Here is a 22,731-nt window from a genome sequence, read left to right as displayed (position 1 = left end):
AAGGTTAATTGATTGAATGTCCTTGTTAGTGTTTGCAAAGAGGTTAGCTGCTCAAGGGAAGGTGAGGGGGTTAGTTGAATGTTAACAAAAGTAAACACTCTGGAGCACATGCAGTGTGTGCTATCATGCGAAGGTTACACTGACATTAGGCATCATGAGGATTGTGGGAGTGTGTGTGTGTGTGTGCGTTTCCACATAGTTATGTTACCTTGACAGTAAGGTTGGCCCAGGGTACATCAGACGCTGTGATGTTTTTCTCACTCCATAGACCTAAGGTTTTGTCACTGGGATTATCAGGTTCTGCACACCTACAGCTACAGAGAAAGAGACACACACGCAGGGAAAAATCAGTGTACACTGGCTGACTAAAAAATGATGAGTTCACTTGCTTTTATCTCTTAAATTAGGCCACACATAAAGGGCACTGTATACAAGGATGTGATCTGAAGGCCATTAGAGGAGGGCATGGGCAGAGAGGTTGAAAAAAAAAAACAGTGAAACAATGAACAATGAAACAATGAACATGCAGGTGAAAGCAGGAGGAAACCAGTACTGTGAACACTGTTTTACTCACTACGCCAATGTGAGTTTGTCCAAATCGCTGTGTGTGTTGAAGGGGTAGATTTCTCCAAGGTGGAATAGCTTCTCCAATGCCTCATAGATGAAGATGAGGCAGATGAGGGCAGCAAAGGCTTCCTCTGTGAAGCGAGTGATGTAGCACACCAGTGAGCTAGCATCTGTGGCAACCAACAACAAACACAGGAAGGCCGTCCACAGGCCAATGCAAGTCCTCAGTGACAGATAGGACAGGTCATAGTCCCTAAAACGAAAGAAGAGAAGAGAAGAAAGACATGACTGTTTAGCAAAACATATCCCATGGCAGTGATGAGAAAAATGGACAAGTTGTTTTAATACTGAACATACTTGCAGAACTTGAAGAGGATTTTCTCAAAAACCAGCACAGGACCAGTGCTGCCCAGAATGGTTAGAGGCTGACCAGCAAACAGAGAATAGGCCACTCCCGTCATAGATGCACCAAGTAAGGACTCTATGGCACTCTAGGAGAAATAGTGGCAATACAGAGAGTAGGTTTTGTTTGCTATACAATATTCAGTAATGTGCTATTCTGAATTCATAATGTTCTTATCACACTGCAGTATGTGAGTACAGTATGTGATTGTGCTCTTACAATGCGTCCCTCTGTCGCCTCCCCTAGCAGCCCTCCAAAGGTGATGACAGGAGACATGCAGGCACAGTAGAGGAAGAGGAAAGAGGCCACACACTGGAGGCTCAGACCGTCCTTAAAGTCACTCAGATAAAAAGGAGCTTTCCTTTTGATGTCCAGTATCAGACCACCAAACAACCTGACCATAACACACACAGTGACAAGATAGGGTCATGTCAGTTTATTACATTTGAAACTGGCTAGCATGAAAGTCATGCTGAGGAAGTCTAAGATCATTTCCATTGCTTCATTGTGGCACCGTTTCACTGTTGTGTTTGGCTGAATGTTTCAAACCTGTTTTTCAGAAGTGAGCTTTGTTGGACCTATAACACCCACCAGTGATGTCGCAGGGTCCTGGAGTACACACTACATCACAGCAACAGGGTGAGTAGTTAAACCACTGAGGGTTAGCATAAACAAGATTTTCAGGGGGTGTTACTGTAACATACTCTTAAAGAAAATGAAGTGAAAAATGTTTTGGTGCATGATTGCCTTCAGGCTGTGATGGTTGCCACTTGCTTTCCCCAACTCAGCTCTTGACAAATCCAAATTTAGAATTTGTGGCCCCAGCAACTGGCATGGTGAGTATTAAACTCAGCCTCAGACTGTGACACATCCCTCAGGAAACATAACTGGTGCCTCCTCCACGTTTCCATAGGCTGTTTTAGCATATCTTTACATTAATCAGTTGTGGAGTATAACATCTTGTGTTTTGACATCTGAATTTGGCTTCCATATTTACCATGGATTATAGCACACATTACTGAAGCAACATGCCTGTGTAATAAACCTCCAAATGGCAGATTACCTTCCAGTTCTCTGCAGCTCTGGCCCATGGTGTTCAGCATGTAGTTCCTCCTCTACCTGGCAGGCTGTGCCGTTAGGGACTCCAGGAAGCTTTCTTTTCTCCTGCAGACACACAGTGACAGTCCAGGCACAGACAAAAATCAAACAACAGCTTTACACTTTGCCTGTACAGCCACTGTAGGGTTTACTGCACCAAACCAACATTGTAGCTAAAAGTCAAACCTGAAAAGCAAATCTCTATATCATCGTAGTTGTGTACCTGAGAGGGAACATTCTTAGGAGGTTCGATGCGGATGGAGGGGTCCCACTCTCCTGGTGGCAGGACAGTCACCTGGTCCAGGAATTCATCTATTCCTGCCAGCAGGTCACTTCTGTCCTTTGCCTTGTATGCTACATCATGGAAGATCTGGAACAGAGAGAAGTGAATGGACAGAGGAAACTTGACTCCTCATCTTTGCAAGACAGATGTTGAATTTTAATTTATATAAATTTTCTGAAGCTAGATTTTAATTGGCACAGCTCTTACCTCATCTGTCATGATGGTTGCCATGGACCGTCCAATTTCATGGTATTGCTGAGCCTTTCCATCCGGGCCCAGGAGAATGAAGAGGAACCTGATATTTGTCAGCAGACAATTTCAAGTATGTCAATTGTTCCTGAATTATTGAATTTACATAATTGGATTTTATAACTAAACCACTGTTTATAGTGTTGTGGCTGTCTACCTGGTAGGTATGGGCACCTCAGTGAGGCCGGTGAGCAGCACGGCGGGGGAGAGGCGGACGAAGGCCACAATGGGCCTCTCAAGGAAGTCCAGCTCTCCCACCAACACATTGGAGGCCTCTGCACCCTCTGGGATCTTCTTCATGAAGTGCAGATCCACCTGTGGAGACGAGGCAGAAGTTAGTATTGATTATGATTACAAAAGACATTGATTACTGCATTCTTACTCTAGGAATTTTGGCAATCTAACCATACATAAAGCTCTCCCATTACAGGTGCAGCCTAATGCCAGAGAAACCAGATAGCATTTGGATATTAAAGATAGATAGCAGTTGGATATTAAGCTGTACATACATACACTCATAAACCCAGGTGGAAGATAATGGCTATATGGAAGCTTTTATCTGTGTCCTGTGTGGCCGTGCTTTACAGTCTCTCAGTGATGGGCTGCTGCTGCTTTAGGATCTAAGTTAAACAAATGTAGTTCCCCTATTTTTTCATAGGGGGCACTGTGCGACCTAGTTGATTTTGCTGAAAGCACACCATGAATTGATTACAGAGTGATAGAGCTACATGCATAGAGCTGGTGGCACAGTACAACCGAAAGACATCTAACACTCCTTTTGTCCGATGTGTTTTATCTACACTCTTTATCTACACTCATTCTGTTGTGGTCTTCACAGCATCCATCCATTCACATGAACAGTGTGCACTGAGGAAATGCACACATCTGTGAGAAAAAAAAACACAACGTGCTTGTTTACCTGTCCAGCACCATTCTTAGCAGGTTCTGTAGCTGGAGGAGGCTGAGGAGATGTAGCTGTGTGTGGGTGTGCATGGGCATATGTATACATGTTTGAGAGAAAGAAAGAAAGACAGAGAGAGAATCAGAGTCAGTACATATATTTATTGGCCTGCCAAGAGCAAAGTAAAAAAAATGGTATTCTGTCCCATTTGTGCTTGCTTGTGGTATATACAGTATGAAACCCACCTGTCAGATGGGGCTCTGACTGTTTGCGGGTTCCCTCTGTGATGGAGCGTACGATAGGAATGAGGTTTTTCTTCTTCTCGTTCTGGTGGTGGTGTCTCTTCAGCAGAGCCTCACGTACCTTTATTCTCACGCTGTCATCCAGCTCATGGGACGCCTCTTGGTGGTCCAGCACCATGTCTGCAACACACAAACAAACCCATAAATCCTGACATCAGAGTATCATTGGACTATTTCATATTAGTGGCAGCATAACAGGTTTTATTTAAACAAATTCATGCAATTGACTCTGACCAGAGATTTAATTCATTTATAATCAATGAACTCTATTCTTAACACACATGGTTGATTAGGAATCCTACCTTCATGTATCTATAAAATACTTGATTTCCATTAATTGCTGCTTTTAAAGTGAATATGCAATAATCTGCTCACACATCTGTCGATATGCAAAAGCTCAGTGCAGAACAGAGGGTGTGTGTAGGAAGGGCTGGGTCAATATGTGTCCAACATATATGGTCATGTGGGACTGCAGAGAATAATCTGCTCTCTCCTCCTTCACCCGGTCCTTCCTTTTTTTGTACTGACTTGCTGAGTCAGCATGGGATCCTTCCTTCCTTCCTTCTTCCTTCCTTCCTTTGCTCCTCAACAGTCAATCAGGCAAACACACACACACACACATAAACACAATGCGGTGCCTGCATTCATTCTGAGCACACCTCAAGGCCAGCACTAATGTGTTGAGCTCAGTGCAAGTATAATCAGCCATGTTAACAGGGCCAGTGGCACAAACAGGCCTGTAATTGAATCAACTCATAATATACATCTAATGTAGCTTCCACTTATACTTCACTGGCTAGAGACAGATCAGGTTATTTTTAATTTCAGACTGCAACAGCAGCTCTGCTTCCTCCAGTCTATCATCTGACAGACGACCATCAATTACTCATAATAAGATACATTCAGTACTATCTCATCATTCTCAAAGAACTGGTTGCACGCAGCCTCTCTCTCTTTATTGCTGTGTTCACACACTCTGTTGTTGTGAATGAACAGTTAATGGTGTTTTTAATCAAGCAGGTTACATTTTAACAGAATTTCAGTATTATTAGCCAAATGTCAGACTTTTTAAAACCTTTGCTATAGGGGTGGTGAAGAAAATCAGTTATTGATTAATCGCGAATATATTAGGGACGATTATGACGACTTTTTGTTTTTTTGTTTTGTGGTACACTGCAGTGACTCTCCAGCTACTGGCTGTCATACAGGATTTAACCGCAAGGCGGAGCTGTTGACTAACAGTCATGAGAAAACAACCTGTTACGGAGCCAGCGAGCGAGTTTACGAAGCTAGCGAGAGGAGAGGCGCGTGAAATGGACGAAGGAAAAACATTAACCGACAACCAACCAATCCATCCAGCTCCATCTGGGCTAAAAGTGTGTGGATGCATTTTGGTTTTCATGACAGTTGTTTTAAACACGTCGACAGGACGTACGTTGTCTGCAAACTTTGCCGCATTAAGCTAAAGTACTGTGGCAACACTAGCAACGTGAGGGCTCCAGGTTCAAACCCCGGTCTGAGCTCTTCTGCGCGGAGTTTGCATGTTTTCCCAGTGTCTGCGTGGGTTTCCCTCCCATAATCCCCAAAACATGCACCTTAGGTTAACTGGCTACTGTACACTGTCCCTAGGTGAGTGTGTGCGTGTGTGGTGGTCTGTTTTTGCGTGTCGGCCCTGCGATTGACTGGCGACCAGTCCAGGGTGTACCCCACCTCTCGGCCGTAGTCAGCTGGGACAGGCTCCAGCTCCCTGAGACCCTGACGGATCAAGCGGTATAGAAAACGGATGGATGAGGGCTCACATGTCGCGCTTCCATTCAGAGGAGGCTGCGTGGGCTAAAGACAACCGCCTGAAGCCTCATTTCACCGAATCAACGTACTCTCCACAAGGTGACGACAAAATTAGCCCTAGTGAAAGACTACATCTAAAACGAGTTAATAAATAAATACTAAATTGGAAGTTACAGCTATACTATACAATACTGAAGGCGCTTTGAGATGTTTCTCAATAAAAAAAAGTTGAGTAATTCAGCAGCTGACTAATTTTTTAATGGTGCAATACGTTTATGGTGTATTTTGGGTGATTGTTGTCAAATGAAAACTCAATAATCGACTGGTAATCGAATCGAGACTTAAATAATCGTAATCAAATCGAATCAGGAAACTGGACCGATTAACCACCCCTACTTTTGGCCAACTTGCACATAACCATTTGCACTATTCAGCAATCTGCAATTTTCATATATAAATATAGATATATTTTTTTGTTTTCCATATGTTTTCCATATATTTATATTGTAGTGAAAGTTTATTTAACTGGTTTTGTTTAGACTGTTTATTTATATTGTAAAATGCACATTGCTGAGAGAGAGAAACAATATTTCGATTCTCCTGTATGTCTGACATATGGTGAATTGACAATAAAAAGCCTTTGAATCCTACTTTGCTGTGATAAGGGCGTGGGGTTTGAATTATTGGGAAACCAAATTGATGTGTAGAACAGGGAGAACAACCTTCAACCACACCGTCCGTGAAATGTAGATTTTTGTCATATAGTTATATAATAAACATGTAAATAAATAAACAACTTTTCTTCCTCTCTTTTTTCTAACCATGTTGGTTACCATTTGGAGTCCAGGTGCTGCTGGCAGGAGTCACATGGAGAAGAGAAGGTGCGGTGGAGAGTCGGAGAAGAGGAATGATTGGAGACAACGAGGCTGTTCACATTGTAAACCTGTCACACTCTGACCATGAGAAAGACAGAGTGATGGAGAACCTTGACCCTTCTGGTTTTATCCCTGTTTGCACTGTATGTATATGAACTCTATACATATGCAAATGATACTTTTTATTTGCTTACTATGCTACTCTTTGTGTGTGTGCGTGTGTCTGAATCATTCCTGCTGTACAGTATCTATCTGTTTTGTCCAAGACTGTTGTCATTTTCACTCTTGTGGACGTGCATGGGCAGCACTCATCCAGTCATGTGCGCGAATGCAAATACAGGTGCGTAGTTAATTGCAGGCTTCTATACAAACGAGTCTGGATTGTGGTAGCAGCTTTGTCTAATAGTAGATTTTATGCAAATTGGGTTCAACAGAAGTTCAGCAAATCTCTTAGGTCAGCTGCGTTATTCTAGTACAGCACAGCCAACCGAGTGTGGAAGTGAAGATACACAAATATAAGGCTTGTTCACCTTCATCACTCAAGCAGAGCCTAACACTTGTGTGCTGTAGTGCTGCATGGCATTGGACAATTAAATGCTTGTTGTATGATGACAGCATAACAATAAATTATCTGAAAGTCAATGAGGGCTTTTCTGTGACTGACAACTTGACTTTGTGTGTGTGTTTCTGCATCCAGCACAATGATAGTGCTCCCCTCGGGTCTGTTTGGTATTTGTGTCTCCTCTCTGCGGAGGATGAACGGATTTGTAATATATATCCAACGGGCATTTTGTCTGAGATATAAAGCCTGTTTTATATCAGTGAATTTAATATTTACTCAAGGACAGAGGCAAAAAGTGGTTTTAGAGAGCAAAAAAGAGGAAGACAAGAAAATTAATTGTGCAGTCATATATCCTTTTGAAGAAGCAGCTTCTTCCACAGGGAGAATGGATGGCTCAGACACAGCTTGTGACTTTTTCCACCGCTTTCTGTAGAGTACTAAAATGATTGTAAAACCGGCCCTCGCTCTTTAACATAGCACTGAGATGCTTTATGTACTGAGACGTTTTATACGTAAGCTGGAAAAGTTCTCACCGGCAATCTCTTCGATGCAGTCGGCATGCATGTCAAGCAACACGCTGCCATTGATGATGCAACTGCGGAGCTCAAACAGGCTGTGGAGGGAGAGAGTAGCAACGTAAGGCTTGCTCCACCTCTCCCCGCCGTCCTCCACGTCTTCCTCAAACTTCAGCCACCTGCAAAGGTAAAAACAAGCAAGAGATCAGTGTCCTCTGAATGATCTGAATGTATCTTTGCCCATGATGAATAATAAATTATTTAAAGAATTATGTTTAACGTAGAATAAGGTAGTTTACTTGCATTTCATTTGAACATTTAATAAGATCTCAGACATTTTGTTTGCAATTCTCCTAATTACATGTTTTCTCTGACGTGCGTTGTCTGTCAGTAGCAGAATCTATTTCCTGCTCATGTTTGGTTTTCTTGTTGTCTCTATTTCGGCCAGAGTTTCTAAAGGATTTATGGGGCTGATGTGGCATAAATCTTTGTCTCTGACTGGCTGGTCCTATGTGACATTAATCATGTGATCACTTCACAGCTGCTCTTTAAATGTTACCTCCCAGAAATTTGATTAAGGCCCAGATCAGCTCAGTGCAGATGAGAGTTGGAGACCACTAAACCTTAAAAACCTTCCACACAAACAAATCAGCTTCACCTCTTTTACATTGTGGTTTAGACCATTTCTTCCCAGGAAAGATCCTTTGACGTAAATGTCAACCACACAATATGAGGGAGAGGTCTGACATCAGCCTGTGAAACTGAGATTTGGCATTTGATTGGCATGAATGAGATCACAGCAGCATTTTTTAAAAATGTCTCTCTTTGGAGCCCTGAGCAAACCAACCACAAAAATGATCCACTAAGCTTTAAATGTAACTACCACTTTTACACGTCCCTTTTCATAGCTGTGCAGCTGCAGAGCTGTCGAGCGGTGAGAAACTTTATTGCCAAGAATTGTTGCCAGCAGCTCCCAGAGGAGATCCTGACCTGGCTGTTTCCTTCCATTCAGCATCCTTGCCATCCTTCACACAGATCTCATCCAGCTCAGTGAACAGCTCGTGGGCCACATGTTCAGCATCCTCCTCTGTGCCCAGAATGAACTGGACCCTCTGGGACGGTGTATCTGATGAAGTGAGAAGATGTGAGGGAGGGAAGAGAGTTGAGCTGTGCTTCCCAAAAGACTAACCCTTTTAAATGACTTCTTGATGCAGGTAAGACATACAGGCAAGACACAGTAAACACACACATGCTTGCAAACATACACAAATATTTTTTACCACATGCACATACACACATGCAATACGCTGAGTAGTTTCTGCTCTTTGGTAGTTAATTAGTGGCCTTGTCAATTTTAGCCTGGAGTGCTGTATGCGTGTGTGCGAGTTTGAAGCGCCCACAGTATTGATAGGCTTTGTTTAACAACCACTACCTCCTCTGTGGGCGTTGGATGTGCAAGTACACATGCATGTTCTACACTGAAAAAAATACTAGATTTTAAAAGTAAATGGCACTGTAATTAAAGGGGTAGCCTAATAAGGGGTTTTGTGCAGGCATATTTGTGTGTGTGTGTGTGTTACCATGACTGGAGGTGGTGGTCTCAGTTTCCTCACTTTGTTGTGTTGCGATACTTCCTGCTCTTCTCTCTCTCTTGCGGTGGCGGGAGCCATGGGCCTTGTGGTGACGATGGCTCTGCCTGGGCATCCGAACCCCCACAAACAGAGTCCTGTGGCCTGGAGACAAAGGCAAGAGAAGTCCTTTATTAGTAAGTAAAGCTTTTATACACTTCCTTATTGTCTGTTTTGCTTTATTGTAACATTTTCCTGTAATACAATCATTATTGTCTACTTTGTGACTCAGAAGTCTCTTTACAGTGTCAGTGTTTCACTACTGGTTTGCACTTGAGTCGTTTCAGCGCAACTAATGAACTATTTGATAAATAAAATCCATTTGGAAAAACATAAAACCAGATCATGATCATATCAATGGCCATTAAGGTTCTGAAGAGTCAAATAACTGCATCATATGGGGGTACAGGTGAGGATATAATAAATAGTACATTATAGTACTATTATATACAAATTATACACTGTATGGATACTAATCTAATAAAGAATAAACCCGTCTGTTGTCTTCAGATGAGCCTCAGGCCTTCGTAAACCTCTGTGGACAGTTTTCTATTTTAGTTTTCTGCAGCCATTTGTAAGCCTGTTTTGTCCTTTATTTCTTTGCCCAGTTATCTGATGAAGGTCCCAGCCAGCATGTCATGCCTGTCATATTTGAATACATTGTTTTCTTTGGCCTTGAGAGATTCACAAGGGTTTGTTTTTCTTTTTTATAGACTGAAACTTTACCAGAGGTTGTTTTGAACACAGGCATTTAGTCAGTTTTTTGGTAACTCTAAGGAACAAATCCTGGTTCTGTCTGGTTGTTTGGAAGTTTTTATAACATGTGACTGCTACTTTTTTTTTTTAGAACTCATTGAAAATTGGTTTACAGCCAGCATACATGACTTTCTTGTTATTAGAATTTAGTGTTTGTGTAGTTTTGTCCACTCTCAATAAATAAATACACAAGTTAGTTTCATTTCAGCCTTCCTGATGAGATGATTTAAAATCATAATAAGCTGAGGCTAAATCTGGCACCTTCCTGTATTCTAGATGAAAAAACTAACAGAACAGAAGAATAAAAGAGAATAGAATTGGGGTGGGAACTGTTAATGGGGTGAAGCAGAGCTGAACAGGGTGCACTGTGGTCTCTAGGCTCAGATGGTTAAAGTGACTGAAAGTGAAAGCCATTAAACTGACGGTTAGGTGTTGGTCTAAAGCTCCACAGGGAAAATTGGGGAACAGCACTCTGCTTCCTATCCCACATTAGTCTCAGCCGCTGCCATCTGTAATTATCATCAGTGCATTCAATGTTGGATGCAACATACTGTGATAACAAGAGGCTGAATGTATGTGACACTGACAACAATGGAGCTGTTATTTGAATATCAAAGCAGAGACTTCTACAATTAAAGAGCGAACAATCAAAAAATTTAAATAGTTGGTTTGACAAATTATGAGTAAACTGGAATGAGAGTTTTTTTCAGTGACATTTAGGTAGTTTGATTGTGTGTGTGTGTGTGTGTGTGTGTGTGTGTGTGTGTGTGTGTGCATAACTAATATCTTTTGGGGTGCAACGAGGATCCAAAGCTGCTGAGCTGCAGCCGAGAGTCACTGAATGTGTTATTATCCCCGCACGAAAGTGATAACATGGGCCAAGTGACGCATACACACACACCTGTTCCACTACTGTGATGACAGATAACCCCCACACCCCCCTCCCCTGAACCTCCACTGATTAGATGGAGGATTCATTATTAATGCTCAGTTCTATTCATCTCCACTGGAGAAGGAGACAACATCCCCAACACCTCAAAACAACTCCCACTGTAAAATATCTACACACTCATACAGACACACAAACGCACAAATTGGATATGACTTAATCATGCAGAAAACTTAGATCCACCACACTGTTTGGTCTCATAAAATATTCAGGATATATGTGGTCGTAGGAGATCTGCTGAAGGCTCAGTGAGGACAGGTCACCTGTTGTGTAAGATAGTTAGATGCAGTGTACTACTTTTAAAGAACAGATATTTTTCTTGAGTAGTTACATCTAGTTCTATTCGTTATGCATTTGTTGTTGCCAAGCCACTGTTTGGAAAACAACAATGTGTTTCTGGAAGCTGATAATCAGCAAATAATGGAGCTCTGCAATAGAAATGCAGAAACAGAGATATCTCTGCTTGCTGATCCTTTAAGTAAATGAGCCAAATCCATACAGATCATTTAGTTAAAGGGTAAATCAGCAGTAAATCAGTTTTAGCTGCACGATAGTTTGATGGATAGTTGCTCCTCTGGCCACTCTGTAATCACTGATACACCCGCAGAACATTTCCTTCCGCTGTAAATGGCAGAACACCTGCAGTGACATCACTGACTCAGGCGTGGACAGATGTGCAGTGTAGCTGAAAGTCTGAGCCTTTAGAGAGCCAAGCAGCAGCTTCAGTGTTCAACTATGCTTTGAAGAAACAAATTTATCCCTCTGGTTGCACCCTTCAGTTTTCTCTGTGTGACAGTGACTAAATGTGAGAATGAAACAAAATCGTATGCCATCAAAAGCATCTGAAATAATCACATTCATACTCGACACTTGGGAGTTTTAACTGAAGGGTTTGACTACTTTTTCCAGCTGTGCAGGGTACTCACCTTCTAGTTCCTCCTTCTCATAGTGGATGTTCAGTACTGAGCTCGTACCTCCCTGGTCTACCACCACCTCCTCATCTGGCCTCTAATGGACACACACAGACACAAAATACATGTGTAAGGGTAATGTTACTGTTCTTGCCAGTGATTTTCAGTGCAGAGAGCAAGTTTCTTTACAGTGCCCTCTGTCCACCGCAGGCATATTTTTCTTGAGGAAATGTTCAACTGCGTAAAGCCTTGAGCCCTCCAAGATCAGTCTGCGAAAGAAAACCTGAAAGGTCATCGTGTCCAGAAGTTTAAAGACAAACCACTGGCACTGTAACAGAGCCACTTATTGGCCAAATTAGCACAAGCTTTTCAACAATGAGTTTCAAATTCCAGACAGTCTATTCTCAGACTGTCTGGCACGGACACACGGCAAAGGACAGGCAGGCATGCACACTCACACATTCATACAAACTCACACACACACACACACACCAGAGGTAAGTAAACAGAGTAGGAGTGAGTTGGAGAATGTGCCAGGCTCTACTATCCAGGGGAAATCAAATCAAATCAAATTAGCAGAGTGCCACATCCATCAGTGGAGATGCTGTTGGCACACTGCTGCAGGATGTTACTGTGTGTTACTATCCCCGTGATGAGTCTTTCTCAGAAACAGTGGTGGGAACTCGTGTGCGGTGGTGTGTGTTATCCACGGTTGTGTATCAGTCCTATGATCATGAGGGCAGAGGACTGCAGGAACCACTATGGTGGTACTGGAGTTACCGTGCTGCTGCATTGTGTTTGCAGTATCTCACTTCATGCTTCAGCACAAGTGCATTCAATAGTAAATCTTTAATTTCTAATTTCGAAGAGCCTCTGGCAGGCTGTTAAAAACAGTCATTGTGTACCACTGCAGCAAAGAATAAATCTGTTCAACTCATCACTTGATTTCAGGCAGAAATTTAACCTTTGACACATGCAGGATCATAGATACATGTGGATGCTGGATGCTATATATGTGAGCACAGTATATAAAAGTCAGCTAGGGCTCCTACAAATAAAATCAATAGCAAAAATATATATATATAAATAATGAAAATGGTTAAGAGGTGTCTGCCAACAAGATACAAGGGTCTTTGACTAACTGCACACACTGGTATATAAATGCAGCTCTTCACATAATAGATGCTTCCACCCACTCTATATGAACACATGAGCTGTATGTACTGGATGTGTTTCTATGAGCGAGTGCGGTGGATGCAGAATTGGCTGGTAAATTAAATTCTTGGTAAATCTGACACCCACTCTTTAAAAATGACTAACAAGTTTGCACAAGGGTTGAACTTCTTGGAAAAAAAAAAATCAATCCGGAAATTAAATATCTGTGATGACTAATTTCTGATGGACAGACGCAGAAGTGGAATATATTAGAGAGGTTTTGCTCAAAAATGGAACACAGAGCAGAGCTGTGGTAATTTAATTATTTGGCTAGTTAATGAGTAACTTAGCTAAACCGTTTATAGTGCCTGGTGTACATATCCTGCAGTGACAATGCAGACCTTTTAACACTACCATTAAATAATCTGATGAGTTAGCCTTAAGCTCGACAGTTGTGCATGTGAAGTATGTGTGTATATGTTTTTGAGTGCTTCATGTACATTGGAATGACGACAGTCTGTTCAGCGTGTCTTCTTTAAAGGGTGAAAATAGAGAGGCAAACACTACAATCTCTGTCTTTTACTACACTGTTGCCCACAACGTTGGAATAATTTTGTTTGTCAGACACGTTCCTCTTTTTATTCCTATTTCTACACATCAGTAATGTGTTTGGAAGAGACTGATCAATAAAGTTTTGAGAAGATATACACTTTATCAATCAAGAATAAATCACATTGTCACAATCATTTCGTGAGAAGAGGTGAAATATTTTTATTCCAACTTTATGGGCATCAGTGTATAATTGGACATTCCAATATCCAGCGAGTACTGAATGCAGTGCTCACTGTGGCTTGGGCTGCTACATGATGGTCACAGAGGCACAAATAATTGGAATTTGTCTTCCTTAAGTGCTATTGGAAATAGCTTGAAGTTTGTATTTAGTGGAGTGGAAATGAAATGTCTGTCAGAGCAGCATGTGGGAGCAGAATCCTCATTTATTCTGGTGAAAAACGTTATGGTGGAGCTTAAGAGAAACCTGAAACCATCCATCCTGTTAATGAAAATGATTGGTCCTTTTATTAAAGCTATTCAGGACATAAGCTTACATTTGCACTATGACTGTGTGTATTACTGTAAGATGTGTGTATGGAGCAAGAGCGAGCAGTGATTTTTCTTAGTTCTCTCGGGGTTTGGCTGATAAAACACCACACACAGTTTATTGACATAAAAAAATCCCACTCTTGAAACATGCTGGTTTCCGCCTGCAGTTATAAAATGTGATAAATGTGATAGTGCTCTGTATGTGTGTGTGTTATCTCTATTTCAGACTGTATTTACATGCACACTAAAGACCCTAAGCTATTTTTTATCTTCACTCTCGTTTCCTTTAGTCTCTCATCGTTGCTAAAAACTGAACAGCTAAGCATATTAGCACAAGACTGTGACAAGAAAACTAATTAAGATGCAGTACAGCCAGATACATTTCTTACCTTATAACGAGCAAAAATTCAAACCCAACTCTGAAAAGCTTTCTGTTACATTTCATGCCAGCCCTTCTGATATTGGCCCAGACAGTCATTTATGATGCACACAATAGTTGAAAACAGATTTGGGATCCCAAGACATCCACTTAATTCACAGGGGTGGGTGGCCTGGCACTGCCTTCTTGCCTCCTTTCACACTCTCTCCACCATATCAGTGCTGTGGGATTTCTTTCTGTTTCCATGACTGAGCAGTTCTTTATCCCAAGACAATTCTGTTCTTTTAAAGAATAAGGCCACTTAATTAGGAAGTCATGCTAGGGCCAAACACTGGATGTGACTCATGGTTTTATAATTATGTTTACACAGGGGATGGAGGTGTGGTGACAGAAAAAAAGTTTTGTGACTATGTGTATTTACATGTAACAGCCTCCTATCCTTGTCAAAGTGCCCCTAAGCAAGGCACTAAAAGAGTATTTAGTCAAATGGAGGTGCTCACTAGATTTAATTAACAACATTGTGTAAAAGCTGCTGAAAAAAATGTGGCAATTGTACATAAGTACATAATATAAGTACGTATCCATTGTTAAGGAATATTGTCCATACTCACATCCACTGGCCAAATCTCCCCCTACAATCCCATGTAACCCTAATTCTCTGTCTCTCTGTCTCTCTCTCTCTCTCTCTCTCTCTCTCTCTCTCTCTCTCTCTCTCTCTCACACACACACACACACACACAAATGCTTGTTTTTGTACATTTGTGGGGACCCATCATTGACATAATGAACTCCTTTGCTCCTTACTCGAACCTTAACCATCACATCTAAATGCCAAACCCTAACTTGTAACCTAAACCTAATTCTAACCCGACCCCTCAAACAGTCATTTAAACTTGTGGAGTCCAGCATTTTGGTCTGTAAGACCCCACGAGTATAGAGGGCTCCCAGTTAATCGATAAACGGTAAACTCACATACACAGTGTTATCAGTCAGTGCAGCTGTGCCTGGTGAATTAGGGCTTCCGCGCAGTGTGTGGGTTCAAACTGGAGGCAGTCGGCTCCATTAGAACTGAAGCTTTACAGAACATATAGACACACAACGAGAGAGAATGGATGAGACAGAGACAGAGAGAGAGAGAGAGAGAGAGAGACTCTAAAAGCTCTTTGTCCCAGAGAGGACGCCAGACCATCAGATCATCAATTAGTTTGCATCCATTTGGTGCACACGCACACACACACACACATACACACACACGCTCATTCAATAGCTATAACTACAGAGTGGCCGAAATCTTCTTTTAGGCCATCTTTTATGGGTGAGATCAGATTACAATACTGTATGTCAGAGCCATGATTATGGTGTTCCACCTCCTGAGTCCCTGCTTTTCATAATACAATATGACTCACAGCCCGTAGTCATCCTGGTCACAGTTCACTAAGAGCGCCTTCTTAATGGCAGCTTCATGTAGGTATGTGTTATTTCAACAGGTTAATGGTTCCCTGTCATTTACAACTCACTTCTCATGTCACATTAAGTGCTAGTTAAAAAGCTCACATGGCACTCAAAGTTTTGTTTGCTCTCCCTGTGGGTGAGCACATCTGTGACCCTCAAAGCATGCACATGTGCGTGATTTTCCACCGACAGGGCAGATAATTTGTGTTTTTGCTGCCTGCCTCTATCTCCTGGCAACTGTCCCCCTGTTCTTCACTCTCGTTTTCTAGCTTTGAATTAGTCACAGGGCTCGGGAGGGTTTATGACTCAAAAATAATTTTCTACAAAGATTACCGCCACAGCAGCAGCATGGAAGTCCACAGCAAGCCCCAAAATGGCTGCCTGTCCTTGAGTTTCTGTCCTTTACTGGCTTCTCAGTGGTAACCACCCATGGGGAAACCCACACTGAAGCTGCCCTGTGGCTGGAAATGAAAGAAGCACACGACAGTGCCAAATCAAAGGGCTCAAGGGTACTGGCATTTGAATTTGAAAAGAGAAAAATTAAGATTTATAGGAGCACTGAATTCTTACAAACACTTTGACATTTTGCTTGAGTTTTGCTTTAGTAGCGCATAACAAATAGATTCAGATTCAGTTTGGCCCTCCAGATTCTTCCAGTATGATGTTAATGAATGTTTTGTGTATAATCCCTCTCTCTCTCATTTTATTTAGTTATTGACAATAAAGTCATCTTACATAAACTAATCCCTCTACTCAGTGCCTTTGTGTATTTTTTGGCCCTTCTCACAGATTCACATGATGAAGACTTTAGACACCTTAGTCTAGCGTCTCAGCATGTTAAAGCCAAAAATAGAAAGATGCTATCACTCGCCTACATTTGATAACTAAACAAATACAAGATGCATTCGCTGGCAGGGCAGATTGTCCCAGAAAGATGTTAGATTCCCAGAGCAGAACTGAATAGTACAGTCGCACACAGTGTCCTACTTATGATGCTGATAAACCTCCCTTTGATGCAGAAAATTAACAAAAAGAAATAATCATACATCAGGCTGTTGTTTTATGACCTAAAAACTTTTTTTTTTTTTTTTTTTTTTTTTTTTGCTTTGTACTTAATTTTTCTTTCCTGCATTTTTCCCTTCCTTCAGGTGCTGAGTTCATGACTCTGGAGCCCAGGAAACCCATCAACACTGCTGTCAGTAAGCACTTGCACTTCAAAATTTCCTGGAGATAAAACATGTTTTTCTTGGCAGCAACTTCAGGCAAAATCAGAAGGTATTATCAAAGTGCATTACAGCGAAAAACATTGAACTGATCGTCATCCTGAACAAATAGAGCAGCAATGATTTGCATCCCAGTCTCCTGACTGAGTGGGGCAATCAATGTGCTGAGCCAAATGCCCTCTCACACCATCAGGACTGTGAGCGGGGCCAGCCTCCGAGAACTGAGGCCTGGTGGTTACTGTGAGGAGGCCTGAAATCCAGAGGGATATCTGGCAAGACACCTCGCAGACACTGACTAGTCTGTCAGAAATTATACTTGAGTGGGCACATTCTGTTGTTATAAGAGCAAGTTAGTCAAGGAAGCTTTTCACTCTGTATGAATATAAAAACTACATCACCAGTGAGAAGAACAGCACTGCAGAACAGTCAATGGTAGATTCATAAAAGTGCATCCATGATTCAGCAGCACGGCGTGGGCTTTCGAGTCTCTATATGTTTGTCACTGCTGACTTGTTACAATGACCTCTTTCACTCTAACAAAACACTTGTTGAGTATTTCTCTTGAGACAACTTCCACTACTCCTCTTAATAGTGTTTCTTTGCAGTCTCCTATTTTTATCTGCCCACATCACCACCACGTCCCCTCCTCCGTCCAAGCTGACCCCTCTCTCCTCCCCTCCCAAAAGCACTCTGAATTGACAGCAGGGACACAGATCCTGACTCAGACAACTAGGCCTGTCACTTCCAGGCTGGTCTTTGTGTCTGAGAGCCACGCTTGGTGCTCAGTGCCACAGCCGCAGGCTAACGCCACCCCTTCATAGCACTGCGTTGTCACTAATCTTACGTAGAGACACATGTGACAGTGCTTCATTCAGACGAGAGGTTGACATGAATGGTTGAAAAGAAGAGGTCATGGTGAAAAAGTGAATCAGGAAAGAGATAGGATGAGAGGGGCGGCTGTTTTGACTGCTTCGGCCCACGGGTAGCATGAGTCATACGCACCTTTTTCAATACCACACACACACAGTTCTGCCTCTCCACAGTCCTCGCTGTCTGATTGTTTTCCTTCTAGAAAGATTACTGTAGCCTTAGCTGGTTTTGTGGGTAAAGATGGTAACATATAATATCATTAAAACTGCAGAAAATTGAGACAATATACAGCTTAAGAATATTGTGACAGACACTTAAGGGGGTTAACTCTTAAATGTGTGTATTTAGTTGAGGGGGAAAAAATCTGGACATTATCTCTAGATTAACTAAATCAACCACCGTGTAGTGAATGCACTCTACCTGGTAGCCTTTATTAGCCTAGATGAATTGCAATTTACTCACATAAACAGTAAGTATTTGCAGCATGACATACTCAAATATACCACTTCTGATGTTGTCACTCTCAGAGTTTCAAACATTAAACGTAAAGGTTTACATTCAACTTTTTGGTCATCCGTTTCAACAAAGTGCAAACACGCTGAGGACTTCTTTGACATGTCAATTAGTTTGGAGCCAACTCCCAGTAAATGTTCAGTAAATGTTAAACAAGTTATGGGTTAATCCTGGAAGGATGATGTTGCACTTTTCACCATATGAAATCAACACACTCATTCTGCTGACTCTTAGGGAGTTTAAAACTGTGTGTGCTTTCAAACTAATGAATCCCATTAAGTGGTGGCTTTGGGCATGCTGCTTTCCTGTAACAGTTTTGTAACTTTTAAAACTTTAAATTGAGAGTTTTGAGACACTTTTCACAGAGAACTCTGAATTATTAAATCAGATGGAGATTTGTGCAAAACTGGAGTGTTATTCTTTAAAAATACACATTCACTCCTCAGATAGGTGGCTGTCGCTTGTGCTCACAAAATGGACTGTGAGCCACAAAACTGATTAAAATGAAAGCTTGGGAGGGATGCCAAATATCTACCATAAAAGGGAACTGTAACAGTGTGGTGTTCAGAGGACTTAAAGCTGAGACAATTTTATGATGTGTAGTGCCAAAAATGATCACTAAACTGGAACTAGAGACACAGTCTTACTGTATCAGATCTAATATTAACACTATCAAAAGCTGTAGACTCTCAGATGTACAACAATATATTATTTTCCAAACTTTCTGATCACATTCTTGAAAACATGTAATGACCCTCACATTGGTACGTTTGTGCCAACTACATATATGTAGCGCTTCTCACTGCTTTAGGCTCAGGTACAGAACAGTATTGTATGTCATTGCACTGTTGTGTGATATGTGACTGTGTCTGTGTGCTTAGTTTTGCTGTTTGTTCTACCAGGGCTTATTGATTTCCAAGCACCTCAGTATGGTTATAAATATGAAGAGAATCTGTGGTGTAATTGAAGAAGTAGGTCCTCCATCGATACAGTGCTTCTCTGTGGTCAAATTATCAATACAAAGCATTATATTGACTGTTGCCTTGGCAGTTAAGGAGGAGCAATTCAGCATTAGATGTATTTAACCATAAACATTATTTCTCTTGGTTTTTGCTTCGTATTAGATTTGCTTCTCTCTGACACAACACTGTTCTCATCATCTCATCTTTTAATTTAGTTGTAAAGCATTGCTAATGAGTTTTCTTTCACCTATGCTCCATGTTCACACAGCCTCACCTTGGAAATGCTCATGTAAACCCTGATTTTCTGTCCACTAAGCAGCTCAGCTTCTTAACTCAGAGGCACCCAGAGGTGAAAACTAATTACAATATCTACCTGACAACTGAACTTCAACTTGGGGTATTGGTACTGCATGAATAAGTCTTTTGTCAAGTTTTATTACTCTAATATTAGAAGCTAATTACGTTTAAAATGGAAATATTGTACTTTTAACACAACATTTATAGTATCTTAGCATGTAAAAACGTAAATAAAAAAACATAATAACCCCCCCAAAATGCGTGCATTGCTATAGATTAATCTGCTGAAACAACCAGCAGAAGAGTAATCGAATCAAATATCTAGGCGATCAATTTAGCTCATTTCTTCTGGAAACGATGCCAAACATACTCTGGTTTCCAGTGTCTCAGTTGTGAGGATTTCCTGATTTTCTGTGTTTAATGCCACTCAAACTGAATGTATTTGTGTTAAGACATCACCTTTAGGAATTTGTAATTTTACAGTATTTTCTGACATAAATATAAATAAATAAATAGTACCGTTAAGCTTAGGATCATAATAAATAATAGCCATAAACCATAAATAATTTAGCACTGTGGATAGGTGCTCTTCTGCATGAGTACTTCTTCTTTTGATACGTTACATTGCTAAAATTTGCCAAACTCTTAATCAAGTAAAATGCTGAATGCAAAGCATTTACTGGCAGGCTAATTGATTTTTTTTCCATCTTCATATTGTTGTTTTTACTCCCTCAAAGGATGTGAAAACCTCTCCCAATTCCTGGAACTTCTTCGGCAAACATTTCGCCAGATTTCAGGTGAAGAGAACAGCAAAGATACTGGTGCACACTGACTGACCAGACTGCTACAGATGTGGAGGAGAGACAAACTTCCAGGTTGTCTAAGTTGGTATAACCCTAATGTTTGAAGAGTGGGGCTCCTTGGCAATTTTCCCTCCCTGTCTGAGAGCTGTTAATCATATCAGAGACTTCCCAGCTCACCTCTGGTTCTTCTCCATCTGTCTCCTGCCCTCAGACAGGATGTTATTATAACTCAGCATGATAACGTGACTGTGTTAGGGTAGGATACATTAAGTCCTTCAAGCTATGATACAGCACGCCACGGTAGTTATGATCAAAGTAATATTAGTGCATGCCAGCTTGAATAAACATCCAGCTAGTGTGTTCAATTGTCTATTTGTCCTTACTGATTCCTCGTTTCCCTCTGTCTCCTCAGTTCACTGAGTGTCTTACAATGGACCACCCATCAACAGGACATTAAGGACCGAGCCGTTTCCCCCTTCAAACCTCGCTTCACCACAGGCTGCCCCCCCCACCCCAGGATTGGCTCATAAAGAACACGTATGGACACTCAGCACCGTATGGTTGCACAGTGAGAGGATGGCGTCAAGGTCATTTGAGGGTAAATGAGAAAATAACACCCCGTCTTAGCGAGAGTCCGCTGAAAATCCACCACACCGTCCCATTCTTGTTATTCCCCGCACACATGCGACTTGGTGAGGGTGCAGTTGACATGTTAATACGCGCGGTGTTTAAAATGTGTCGGTACCTAAATCTCTAATCTGCGGCACTCTCACAGTGATTTATGATGTGTGCTTGAGGAACAGTTCAAAATAACTGAGACCCCCCCTCAGTTCATTGCAATGTGATACGCTCTCCGGAATTACTGCACGTGTTTGCACCTCACAATAACAATAACAATATCAACAACATCCTACGCATACAGCAGCATCCTGCAGGGCAGGAGACATAGCACAACTTAGCATCTTGAGATAACATCTATTGAGTCCTCTGAGACACAAAATGTACAGAAAAAAAAAAACTATTCTGTTTAAAACACTGCAGCAAGAAATGATCTGCATGGAGAAATGCAGCAGTATCAAAGAAACAGGTGATCGTTTCTGTCATTAAATAGTTCCTAAAAGGTGACACAGTCCATCATCCCAGCAGCAAATTGTGAGTTTCTGTTTGAGCAGAGAATTTCGAACAGTTGGTGGAGCTTGTGCCCAGCCTGGGCTGTGCTGTTCCACCGTGTCAAAGCAACGTGCCATGAATTAGACATTTAAAAGGACACTTTACCTGGTAGCTCAGTATGCTCTCGGGGTCGTTGACGGGCATGCTCGTGGCCTTTGGGTTAACCTGTTCAGTCTTCACGGAGTGTAAAGGTGAGACTTTCCACAGGGTCTGATCAGCCTCTCTGCGCTATCTAGAGGACGATTATATTTTTAAAAATTTTTGAAGAGAGCAGTCACGAGTTGGAGACAGCAGCTACTGCTGTTTCTGCAGACATGTTGAGGGTAAACATCTCTTCCAGATTAGGAAAACGGTAATAGGATAATTTTGCCCCCCGTGTTATGATGATTTCCCAGACGCGCTTCCAGCTCCCATCCCTCCCGTCCTGGCTGTGGGAGCAGGATGCAGAGAGCATCACTGCAGCCTCAGCCAATCAGAGCGCAGAGGTACACAACAGGCTGCGACGCACTGCTGCTATCCAACACAATAAAGCCAAGACCATACGCTTATAGAGGTACTTCACTCTATATAATGTCTGGTTTAATGAGCGTTTCAGCTGCTGGACTGTGTCCATTGTGCACAGCGAATGGTTCAGTTCTTTCCCTCTTTTACATTTGCTGGCACACAACACAGTTACACTCTGCACCCAGCTATTTAAAATCAATAAAACGATCGACTATATGCTGACAAATGTCACAATCCAGAAAAAAACTGTACATTTACTCGTGGTTACTTTACTTGCTTATTTATTTTCTTTAAAATGGCGACGAGTGGAAAAAGTACTAAGATCCTATACATGAGTATAGCAACTGTAGCAATACCACAATTCAAAAATAAGTTGCAATTAATAGTCCTCCTGCATAAAAACTTTACTTTTCTGCTTATACAGAAGTATAAGCAGAAAAACATGTTTACAGTGTCAAATGGGAAAGTACTAATTGTGCAAAATGTCCCCCTTCTAGGTTTATATTATTATGTTT

The 22,731-nt window shown here is 41.6% G+C and overlaps 1 pseudogene; it reads right to left on the bottom strand.

Moving 5' to 3' along the window:
• Positions 1-199: 199 nt before the first annotated feature.
• LOC121178881 lies at positions 200-21,856 on the bottom strand (annotated as a pseudogene).
• Positions 21,857-22,731: the final 875 nt, after the last annotated feature.

The sequence above is a fragment of the Toxotes jaculatrix genome, chromosome 3 (assembly GCF_017976425.1).
Source record: "Toxotes jaculatrix isolate fToxJac2 chromosome 3, fToxJac2.pri, whole genome shotgun sequence".
Taxonomy (NCBI): domain Eukaryota; kingdom Metazoa; phylum Chordata; class Actinopteri; family Toxotidae; genus Toxotes; species Toxotes jaculatrix.
The sequence above is the reverse complement of the archived record's forward strand: the minus strand, read 5'-3'. Positions and strand labels throughout refer to the sequence as shown.